Source organism: Arvicanthis niloticus, chromosome 4 (genome assembly GCF_011762505.2).
Source record: "Arvicanthis niloticus isolate mArvNil1 chromosome 4, mArvNil1.pat.X, whole genome shotgun sequence".
NCBI classification, from domain to species: Eukaryota; Metazoa; Chordata; class Mammalia; order Rodentia; family Muridae; genus Arvicanthis; species Arvicanthis niloticus.
Genome location: NC_047661.1, coordinates 121,330,256 through 121,342,679, shown reverse-complemented (window position 1 = coordinate 121,342,679; position 12,424 = coordinate 121,330,256).

Genomic DNA, 12,424 nt, shown 5'->3' with positions numbered 1-12,424 from the left:
CTGGAAGGCTGTCCAATGAGCTTTCAAGTGTGTTTTCTGCAAAATGTTTTCTGTCTGCTGCACTTTGGCTCGCTCCTCAGAAATTCCTTTTATTCTTAAATGGATTTGGGTGGTGGCTAGTCACCTGTTCTCTTCTTAGCATCCTAGTCTGGTTGCCCACCCCCAACAAGTACTTATCCGAATCTCTTGTGAAATACTTAAAAAATGCATTTATTTTCCTAAAATATAACTCTATGTAAAGTAAAGCAAGTTTCCAAGTTGTTACCATACTGTTACAATAGGTAATTACATAAATATTTTACAACCATGTATATGTGTTTGCATGCATGTAGGTGTGCATGAGTGTTGAATATCTGTATGTGTATTGTGATGCCTGTGTGTATGATGTGTGTACACGTGATATTTGTGTGCACAAGTGATGTGTGTGCATGTGTTACATGTCTGTATGTGTGTGTATGTGTGTGTGTAACATGTATGTGATGTGTGCACATGTGTAAAGTGTGCATGGGTGTGTGAACATGTTACATCTCTGTGTGTGCATGTGTGTGAGTGTGTATGATGTGTGTGTATGTTTATGTGTATATGATGTGTGTGAATCTGTGCATGTGATTTTAAAAAGTAAACATCAATGTCTACCAAGTAAAAGAATTATGAGAAAATACATTAATGCTTGATTCCCAGACATTATTATCTATATTTGGGTGAACTGGGTTATTTTCCTTCCAAATCAAATATGAAATATTTAGCTCAAAATGATTAAGAGAAAATGATGTAATACAATGTTTATGAATTTCCTGGGGATCACCAATGTTTGCTTAAGAATGGCCAAATCATTAAAATAAAGAGATATAAAATGCTAAGACCAATTCTTTGAAATGATATTATCGTATTTTTGACTACTCATAAATTTCTCCATTCTCTACTTTATTTAGATAAAAGTTGTACTGGGGCAGGGACCCTGATTCTCACAACCTCTCCAAGGATTTCCCTTGCTAGGAAGTAAACCAGATGGTCCCAACACATGGAAGGTTACTTGGGAAAAAATTTAAAGTACAAGATAGCTTTATTAATATTTGTCCCCCAGTAATTTACTTCTTAAAGAAAGATGATAATCAATGACTGTTAAAATACAAAATTTTTAAAGATGATTGCCAACAACAGACAATCAAGTGGCTGTGTGGTAACAGAATGACATCCTAAGGTTGGACAGGATTAATGGCATGACAGAAGAGAAGGAATTCTATAGCCATGTCTGTAACATGCTCCTCCTTAAGAGTTCTGTGTAGTGATGAATGCATACGCCTGTGAATCCATCATCCCATGGAAAGTGTAGAACATTTCTAGAGGCTTGGCAGCTCACGCCTGTAGGTGGTCACCTCAGACTCCTCATAGACACATCCCATCACTGACACAGGAAGTCGCTGCTCTTATCTCTTGCTCTATATATGAAGTTCTATCTTTTCTGGGATTTCCTGCCAATGGAACTGTTGAACATTGTTTTTCCCTCTGGGTTCTTTTTCACTCAATTGGTTTTGAGACTCCCCTGTGTTTTAGAATTATCTATTATATAAACATACTACGGTTCATTTACTCACTCACCTGATGATGGCCATGGGCTGTTTGTAGTTTGAAAATATTCTAAGTGTTAGAATTGTTTTTGCTATCCTGGCTTTTGTTATTGTTGTTATTCCATATAAAGTTGAGAATTGCTCTTTTTATCTCTGTGAAGAATTTAGTTGGAATTTTGAAGGGGATTCCATTGAATCTGTAGATTGCTTTTGGTAAGATGGCTATTTTTTACTATGTTAATTCTACCGATCCATGAGCATGGGAGATCTTCCCATTTTCTGAGATCTTCTTTGATTTCTTTCTTCAGGGACTCAAAGTTTTTGTCATACAGATCTTTCACTTGCTTGGTTAGAGTTACACCAAGATATTTCATATTATTTGTGACTATTGTGAAGGGTGTTGTTTCCCTGATTTCTTTCTCTGCTCATATCTCCTTTGAGTAGAAGAAGGCTACTGATTTGAGTTGGTTTTATATCCAGTCACTTTGCTGAAACTGTTTATCAGCTGTAGGAGTTCTCCGGTATAATTTTTGGAGTCGCTTATGTATATTATCATATCATCAGCAAATATTGATACATTGATTCTTCCTTTCTAATTTGTATTCCTTTAACGTCCTTTTGTTGTCTAATTGTTCTGTCTAGGACTTTGAGTACTATATTGAATAGGTAGGGAGTGAGTGGGCAGCCTTGTCTAATCCCTGATTTTAGTGGGATTGCTAAGTGACTCATTTATGATGGCTGATCTATCATTCTGCTCTTTGTCCTTATGGCTGATCTCTCATTCTCCTACTTGTCCTTTAAAACTCTTTAGATTTCTTTCTCCTTTCCTGTCCTTACTTGAATTAAGAAAATGTGTTACGATATTGCTCTTATATCCTTTATTGCATGCTTTATTTTACTTTATTATTATTTTTACCTTTGTAGTACTGGTTATGAAATCAAGGACAAGTAGTCTACCACTTATCTGTATTCATCCGTTATTTATTTGTTTCCTAGTTTCTGAGATAAGGCCTTGCTGTGTTGCCCAGACTGGACTTCAACTCATGACCTTCCTATCTCTGCCTCCCAAGCCACTGGGAATATAAATTAGGGATGTATCCCCACACTCAGCTGGCTGCATGTTCCAAGTACCTAAACTGGCCTCAGAGTCACAGCAATTCTCCTGCTTCAAGTTCTCACATGCTCACATCTAACAGATGTGAACCACTAACCTTGGCTTCTGAGTTCTGACTTATGTTTATTACATTTTAAAGTGGGGCTGCAGTATCAGCACCATGCATGGTTATGAAGCACCAGACTCCAATGTTTCCCCTTCACTCCTTATACTCACCCAGTGGCAGCATCTCATGTCACATACATAGTAATGACAAGAGCAGAGCCCCCACCATTTGTCTTACCTGCCTCTTAATTTAATAGAGCTGTTTTTTATTTATTTCTATTTAAATATTTTAAGTATTATTTATTTTATGTGTATGAGTGTTTTGCCTGAAGGGATATATGTGAATTACATGTGTTCCTGGTACCTGTGGAGGTCAGAAGAAGGCATCAGATTTCTTGAAACAGGAGGTAAAGGAGGTTGTGAAGCGCTATGTGGGTGCCAAGAACTGAACCTGGGTCCTCTCCAAGGGCAATAAGTGTACTTAAACACTGAGCCACCTCTCCAGCCCTGTTGCTTTTCTTTTAAATGGAGTTTTATATTCATTCCTGACTATGGATTTAAATTCCATATATCATCTTTCACTAGCCTGAAGAGTATTCTTAAATATTTCTTATCATATAGGTCTTCGCTGTAAGAATTTGTAAAAACTGTTTCCAGAAGCTATTCACACCACATTCTTTTTTTTTTTTTTTTTTTTAGGACTTCAACAATATTTCCATTGTCTTCTGACCTCAACTGATTCTGATGAAAACCTATGTCAGTTCTCTTCTGCACTTACGTGTGCCTTAGTATTCTTCTGCACTTTCCCCTCTACATTCAGATGTCTTCTTTAGTTGGCCTTCAATGCTATAACAGCCATTTATTATTTTTTCCCTTTATATTAACTCTTCATATTTTGAATATCAGTCACCGTTTTTAGACAGATTCAGGAACTGTCTCATCATGATATCTTCAGATTTTTGTGTAAATCATGCATATTATACATTTGATATTTTAACTTTATTGCCTTTGTCTTTTTTTATTTTCTTGTGTGTGAGAGAGAGGGGGCAATGAGTATATGCGTTTGTATGTTTTAATGCATGTGTGCATGTTTACATGTGTGTGGGTGCTTGTGCGCCTGTGTGTAAATGCATGTATAATCATTCTTGATTACACTTCTACCTTATTCATTGAGACAAGGTCTCTCAGTCAACCCCCAAGCTCACTGACGTTGTTTATCTTACTAGTCAGCTTCCTCTGGAGATTCTGTCTTTACCTTGCCTGGCTAGAATACAGGCAGGACACTATACCTACAGTGTATTGATGAAGGTCTTAGGAGTCCAAACTCTGGTCATCACATTTGGGTGCAGGTGCTGTAGTAACTAAGCCACTTCCCCAGTCTCTTTCCTTAGCTTTAAAAACTATTACTCATGTGTTAGACTATTAGATGTTTCAGTAGTCCTGAGGCACCCTTCTTCTTTCTATAAAATGTATTTTTGGGACTGGAACTTTTCCTTCTTTTTCCTATTTGTCATATTAGAGAGCTCCATTTAATTCTTTCTGTCTGTTTCTCGGGCTAGATCATTATTTTTTTTTTCCTTTAAGATCAGCAACTCTTTGTAATCTACAGTTTTATGTTAAACACACATCGAATTTGATTTTTCAGTTAAATTATTTTTGTTCTAAAATTTCCATTTGCCTTCTTGTTACAATTAATTCCATACTCAGATGTCACATCTCTTTGTTCAGTAAGATTTTATTATCCTTTAATTATCTGAAAGCATTTTCTTAATTTACTTAATATATTATAATTGCTATTCTTTATAGTGCATTTTTGTTAAAACTATCATGAGCAATCAGAGTTGGTTCATATGGTACCCACTATTCGGTTTCTTTGAGGGACCACTACTATTATGTATATTATACAAAGCCCTGTGAAGACACAAGACTCTGGGATCTTTCTTTGCAAAGTATTGATTTTTGTCCAGATTAGTTCAGCAACTACTTTCTCCGTTTGTGTAGTGTACAGCCTGGATCTGTGAATAGACCAGGATGCTTTCCAAATGTGCCAGTTGGTTAGATTTATCTCAAGGGCTGAAGGATCCTCTCGCCTTAGACTTCTGAGTTCTGACATAGCAGGTTCCAGATCTCCCTTTTTAATGAGGAGCAAAATGATAGATTCTCATCAGACTGTGAAACTATTTCATGATTTATTATATTCTGGCTACGGAAGATGAGGTCTAGTTCTGTACCACACACAGTGCTCTGAGAGAAATGCCAACCACCAATAGAACAGACCTGGGGGGACATGAGCAATGATGATGGATGTACTTGGGTGTTCTCATGGGCTAAGGAATTTAAACACAAATCTACCAATGTACAAATCTGAACCACTGTGATTCAGTTATAATTTCCAGTTTTATCAGTCATAGAATAAAAGATGACTGAGAAATAGAGTTTCACAGTTTGGGCAGTCGTTCAGGAATAATCACTGGCAGGTAGAAATCATATTGTGTGTATCTCTGTGTACATGAAAAGCCCAGCCTCTTGCTTGTGTTCAGCTTACAGCATTCCTACAAGGCTGTTGGCAGGGAAGGGCACTAAAATTCTGAGTCCGGAGTCCTCAGTGATTCACACTGTCTGGGATCCCTGCTATAGAAAAAAAAAAACAAAAAACAGATGCCTAGTGAATCGTATTAATCTAGACTAATCAAGGTTACATGAGGACAAACAGAGAACTCCTGTGTCTTGCTGTTACCTGTACACGTGACCTTATTTGGGAAGAAAACCTTTGCAGGTGTAATCAGGTGAGGATGAAATGCTTCAGGAGGGGAGAAGGCAAGCATAGATGGGGAGATTTAGATTCAGAGATGCAAGAAAAGATCGTCATGAGATGGAGGCGGGCCTTAGAAAGGGGCAGCTGTAAGGGGCAAGGAACACTGAAAACCATCAGAATCGAGGATAAGAGAGCGAAGGATTTTCCCGTGGCTGGCACAGAGAATATGGCCCTGCCAGAAACCTGCTTTCAAACTTTTACTCACCAGAATTACACGGGAACACGCTTCTGTTGTTTCAAGTCCCAGAGTTTAAGGATTTCATTAAGGCATCGCTAGGAAATTAACAAAACTTAAGAAAAAAGGGTCTATTTTTCATGAATTTTTCGAGTTCATTGCAAAAGAAGCCTTTAAAAATAACTTTAGTTGGATTTGCAGTATGGTTTTAGGCAGGAACTTGACACTTCAGTTTCCACTGAAGCTTTTTTGGCGGTGGATGATGTTTCTAAAGCATGGAGGAACGAGAGGCAGTCCACCAGTGGGGCTCTGTCTCGGCGACACCATGATGGGAAGGGGCATGAGTTTCATCTGAGCACAGTAGAACTTCTGGATAATCTTTTTCAGGAGACTACATTTTTGAACACTGTACATGAAACCATTGCATGGAAGAGAATGATGCTTCATGGGTCTTTGGCTGGGGCTTAGAAGTGTTATATGGGAAAACACCAGAATTGGGGGATGAAGAGGAATGGAATGACCTTGCATTATGCTCCCAAATGCCAAATTATGAAGTGTTAAATCCACTCTTATTTCATTGTTTTTGTTCACATTTCTGGAGTTAGTTTCATTTGCATTTTACACAAACACATCTATCTCATTTGGAAATAAAATCAAAATATAAACACAAACCTTTACAACAGAAAGCACACGGTGTTCTTGGGGGATCCCATTTCTACTTAGGAGGGGAAGGCACAGGAGGTGTGCCTCAAAATTGTGAACACACATTGAAACTATCAAGTAGCAGGGCATCTAGGATTGGGGTACTTAGCAGAACAGGGGAGAAGAGAGAGCTTGTAAGTTACAGAGCCCAGGTAATTACACAGCACTTTTACACATCCAGTTACAGCACTTTTACCTTTTATTTCTCTCCCTTGGAAAATGATAGGTCTAACCTGGCTTGTTATTTTAAATGCTCGTTGGAAGCTAATATATACAAGGTAGACAGTAATTGTATTAATAGAAGTTCGGCAAATGTCTTCTGGCTCTCCACATTGAGTTGTTAAAACACACTTAAGATCACCTGCCTGCCTTTGTATCCTGGAACTGGGGAAGGCTGGGTGAAGTGACTGGGTTGTGCCCAGATTTGAACTCTGGTTCAATGACAAGAATGGTCCAGGATCTGCCCTAACTTTTGTGGAACCTGTTGGATTTCTTGATGGATGGAGGGGAGATTTCCACTGGGCAAGACAGGTCTGTGAAGGGCCTGTTTGGCTATTATCACTTTCTGCCCCAACCCTGGAAAGTTTCTGTTGACTTTGCAGTTCTGCTGTGGAGCATAGAGAGATCACTGCGTTAAGAGAAAGGATTAGGGGTCTGAAGCAAATCTATCCAATCTACCCAGCCCTTAATTCCTCCCACTGAAAAGCCAACAGCCAGGGAGGAAGATAGACGGAGATCCAAGACTCTTTGACATACTTCATTTGATGTATGTTCTAGAATCAGGCAGTCATGGTTTAAAACTTAAATCCATTGCCTACAGGAGTTTGGTCCTTGGCAGATCATTTAACCCGTCTGAGTTTCAGTCTGAGTTTCAGGCAAAGTATCAAGTTGAAAGAGTTTTAAAGATTCAAAAGTACTAGACACAGCTGACACAGAGCAGATCCTTGGTGAATGTCGGTTCTGTTTTATTAGATCAGCAGTTCCCGGTGTGAGTCAGAAATCGTCTACGGGACTTGTTAAAACAGAAACAGAAAACACCACACGTAACACCAAACGCTCAGCCCTGAAAGCATACACATAAGCTACATTATGAACCGGGCACACACACAGACACACACACAGACACACACACAGACACACACACACACACAGACACACACACACACACACAGACACACACACACACACACACAGGGACAGGGTACATTGAAGAGTTTGGAGAGGGGAAAAGGAAGGAGCAAATGACATAGTTATATTATAATCTCAAAAAAATATTAAAAATGAAAACAGAAACAAGGTCAGAGAGACGGCTCAGTAGGTAAAGGCACTTGAAGCTGTTGAGCCGGACAACCTGAATGAATTCCTGGGACTCATATGGATCAAAGAGAAAAGAGATCCTGCAAGCTGTTCTCAGATCTTACCTACCTGTGTCTGTGGTGTATGCTCACACGTAACAAAATACACACACACACACACACACACACACCAGAAACAGCATCCTTGTCTTTTGGATTCAGTTGTGGAGTGGGGATGCCAGATACGCATTTGTAATAAGGCCTGGTGAAGCTAGTAGTCTATCTAGGGGTCACACTTATTAAATTTCTCCAGACCAGGATTTGGCAAAGTGCTTTGTTTGAGCCAAATGCGACCCTCGCACGTTTTAATAAAAAAGCCTTATTGGAGTACAGCACCTACAAAGATTTTGGCATGATAACCACATAGCTGAGTAGCTGTGGCGGACGTTACAGGGAAGGCTGGAATATTCACAGTCTGTTTCTTCACAGGAAGTGAGCCTTGCTTCCCTGAACTATCAGCTGGAGCATTTCCCAAGAACTTTTGGGACTCTAACAATTCATTTAAAATTCTTTTTTTCCACCAAAAAGACTAAAAGCCTTCCATAACTGTTAGCAACTGCCACTATTGTGGCCTAGAAAATACACTAAAGGTGCTCTGGTTTCAGAAAAGGATTTTTTTTTCCTTTTCTGGCATGTGGAAGCTTCTTAGTTATCACATGAGGTCACTATATGTATTCATTGTGTGTGTGTGTGTGTGTGTGTGTGTGTGTGTGTGTGTGTGTGTGATACCAACGCAACCAAATACTCTGGTGTAAAAATACTAGCCACAAATCCTGCTCTATCTCTAATGACTATTAAAAACAAGAAGAGTTAGAACAGCATTTTGATGAGGGTAACTTATTAGAACTAATGACAAAGTGAATAGGACCTTCCTCACACCCTTCCATTTTCTGCAGCCCCTCATGGGGCCTTACAGGAGCTTCTAAAGCAGGGAGCAGATCAAAAGTTCTTGAAATAAAAAAAAAAATCCCAGCACATATACTTGTTTGTTGTTTGTTCTGAGTCTGAGATCTCCAGGAAAGTCCCTGAAATAGGCTCCTTTTAGTTTCCATGACATTCCAGCATGTTGCTGGGAGAATTTTGCCTTATAACATCTTTTGTAGTCGGATACCAAGTATGAAAAGATAAAAGGGCCGCCATGACACGTGCAGAATGCATAGCTTCATGCTTTCTTGAGGAATCCACACACGGGGCTATCCTGCTCTCATTCAAGATTCTATCTCTGTGTTTGTGTGTTTGGTTTTGGGTTTGTTTCTGTATATGATGGTGGATCTGGATCCGGGTCTTAGTTTGCCCCTCTATACACGTAAATATACCTGGCCCTCTGTTTCCTTTTCTGAAATGGGATAATACAATAACATAGGTATATTAATATGTTAATACTAAATATGTTATTATAGACATATAGCAATACCTATAAAACGTAGATAATGCGAGCATCAAGCAAGCCAAAAGCGGTGCAGTCTCCACAAACATGAGAACTTTGGGCTGCAATCATCACACTCAATATTCTTTGTACTGTGAGACGAGACTCAGTGGCAAAATACAACTCTCACCTCAAAGGAAAGAAAAGACAGCTTACTCTGGAGCCAAAGATGAGTGACTAGAGCTGGAGACACAGAATCGGGTCACCCCCAAATTTCAAGTTATAATGGTGGCAACAGTTTTATGGGGCTTTCATGACAACACAGTGAAAAGCATCATAAGTCAAGGAATTTTCAAATACTTGGGTAGAAGCATCAGGTAGTTGAATGTTAGCCAAGTAGCAAAATCACCATAGGCCTCAGTCTGTTAAGTCGATACATTCCCAAAGATCTCACTCGTTAGTCATAGTATGTTAGGTCAGACAGAGGAGAGGAAGGGTTGGCTATCAAGGAGGTTGAAAACAGCCCAAGACAAATTAGAATCGGGGTCTGGACTCCAAACTCTCCACAATTACTGTTGTCCTAATCAGTTAGTCAGCCTTGCAGAAGAATCAGCACAAGTTGTGGTTCTTATCAAGGGCTTCCTTCAGTCCCAGAATTCATAAGTGATTTGTCCTTAGCCCTTTCAAAATGATTTTTTAATTAAAAAACTCTGGGTTCTTGAAGCCAATGGTAGCCCTGGTAGCCCTCGCTCAGTGGGAGCAAACCCCCTGGTAAGAATTAAAAGCAGCCTGGGCTAGATTCAGAGAGAACTGGAGAAGCCAGACTGCCAGAGGTCTCTCTTAGGCAGAATTATTGTTGCTCAGAAAAAGCCTGTGGTGTTAATGGGGAAATCACGAACTTGAGGTAAAATAGTAACTGAGTGCCACTTGAAGCAATGACAATGACACTGTTGTAGGAGTGCAAAGGTAAGGAACAAAGAACATGATTGGCACCTTCCACCTGAGTCAAAAACCAAACCCTGGATGTGAAGCTTTGAACATAAACTTGACCAACTCAACTTTTATTTTCCTTCTACTTTTAACCAGAGAAACTTTTCTCCCCTTCTTGGATCCCCCACCCCTTTTCTCTCCTGATTGAAAAAAATGGTTTCCTTTATCCAATGCAATCTCCACACTGCAATCTCCACTCCAAACACGGGTAGCAGAAGGGTTTGACTTTCAGCGTGTCTCTGCCTCACTGTGGATGATACTGAGGTAACTTGCAGAAGTCTGAACTGACTGAGAATGTCATGTTTTACTAATTTGATCATAGGAAGGCTCCAATAATGTCTGGAAGAAGCTTCATGATACTTATCAACTTAAAAATTAAAGATATGATTAAAACATGAAATAACTTGGTTTTCTCCTCAACGAACAGGTTTTTTGCTTGTTTGTTTTGTTTGTTTATTGTTTTTTTAGTCTTGAAATTGAAGTTTCGTTGACGAATATTTTTCATGTGGTTTCATAGATAATGTCTTTAAAAGTTTTCTGAAGCTTTCGAGTAAACCATCAGACCTTTGTAAAGGCACTGGAAAGACACATTAAGGATAAAACTCTCAAATATGCTTTGCCTGCAAGAGGAGGTGGTCCTTACCCAGTTCATCTGGTTTCAAGTTTAAATTTCCATCTGAGCTCTAATTAATCAAGAATTTAAACTTCAGACAGAAAGGAAAATTTGACTAGGTTGGTTTGACCAAGGTTGGTCTGACCAAGATTTTTTTTTTTACACTCGGTTATTACTAATTTATTCCAGAATCTTTGTTCCCCAAAGGGTTTGTAGTCAGCAATAACAATTATCAATGAAACCAACAAAATTACATTAATTGCTTAGATGTTGCAGAAACATCTAGAAATGTTTAGAAAACATGAGCAGTGTCCCCAACAAACGGTTTAGAATTCAGGTAGCATCTTAGGCATCAAATGATGGTGTCCCAGGATATGGGATGACAAGCTCCAGGCCAGGCCATTGTACACAGGCAATGACAATGCCTATTTACACTGGGGAGCTGGTATGGGCTGTCACAGTTCTGGGTGGAGGAAGGAAGAACTGAGGGTAGAAGGAACCACTGCAGAGAAGAACAAATACATACCTCCAGATGGAAATGCTGGAGATGTGTGTGCATACAGGAAGGGGCATATGTTTTGTAAAATGTGGGGTGCCACCAATAAATCAATAAACAGGACTGATAGGTACGTCTTCTAGCACCAATGCTGTGCCTGGCTGTTGATTTGTAACTGTCATTTTTTGATAGCAAATCCTGTATGTTTCATTTCTCAAAAGAACCGGCCCAGTGGCAGAGAAGAACTTGTCAGGAGCATCAGACAATTACACAATGATCTTAGGACAACATGTAAATGTGTCTTGAGGCTGACAATGATGTCTTTGTTTCATGCCAGAACATCTTAATTTTCTTTGGCCTCCTTGATGCTGGCATTGGAAATCACAACCAGCTGTTTAACATCAATGCTTTTTTTTTTTTTTTTTGGGTACATTCCTCACAGTCCATCAATTGTGGGGTGTAATCAGTCAAGTCTCCAATACTGTAACAAGCAGAAGGGCAGATGAGATAGGCTTCCTCGAGATAAAACAATGTCGAATCCGTGTCCTGCATTGCTTTGTACTAGCTTTGTGCCTTCCTCCTCCCAACTCATGCTTTTTCCCACTGCTCTTAGCATCCATGACTAATAGAACCATGTGCCTAATTTCAAGCTGGGCCCCTGTCCTCATCTCAACTTTACTAGTTCACCCAAATTCCATTTTGTTGAGTGAACATCACAGACGGCACCATTATAATTAGTCCATTGGTCGTACAGAATTAGTACTACTTAATGGACAGTGCGACACAGAATATCGTCAGTGGTACAAACCTACCCTTTTCTCTACCTTTCCTTTAGTTATCAATATGATGGGTATTTATTATTGAAGAAGCTGAAGGGTATTTTATTTCATAAATTTATGGGAGTAGACACCCTCAGGGAAAAAAAACTCACTCCACAATGGCAACATTTCGGAAAGCATAATAGGTAAACCGCCAGGAAGAACTATTACCGTCTTTCTAAAATAAATAATGAGAATTAATGGTGCAGGTAGATGCCCCAGTGGCTTCTCAAAGGGAAACATCAAATAACCACTCTCTAGATAAAACAAATAGCACCAGGGAAATAAGAGAGATTGGGCCCACTATTATCTGAGAACTCAGATAATTAATTGAACTCAGATAATAATTAATTAGTGGGCTTTACAT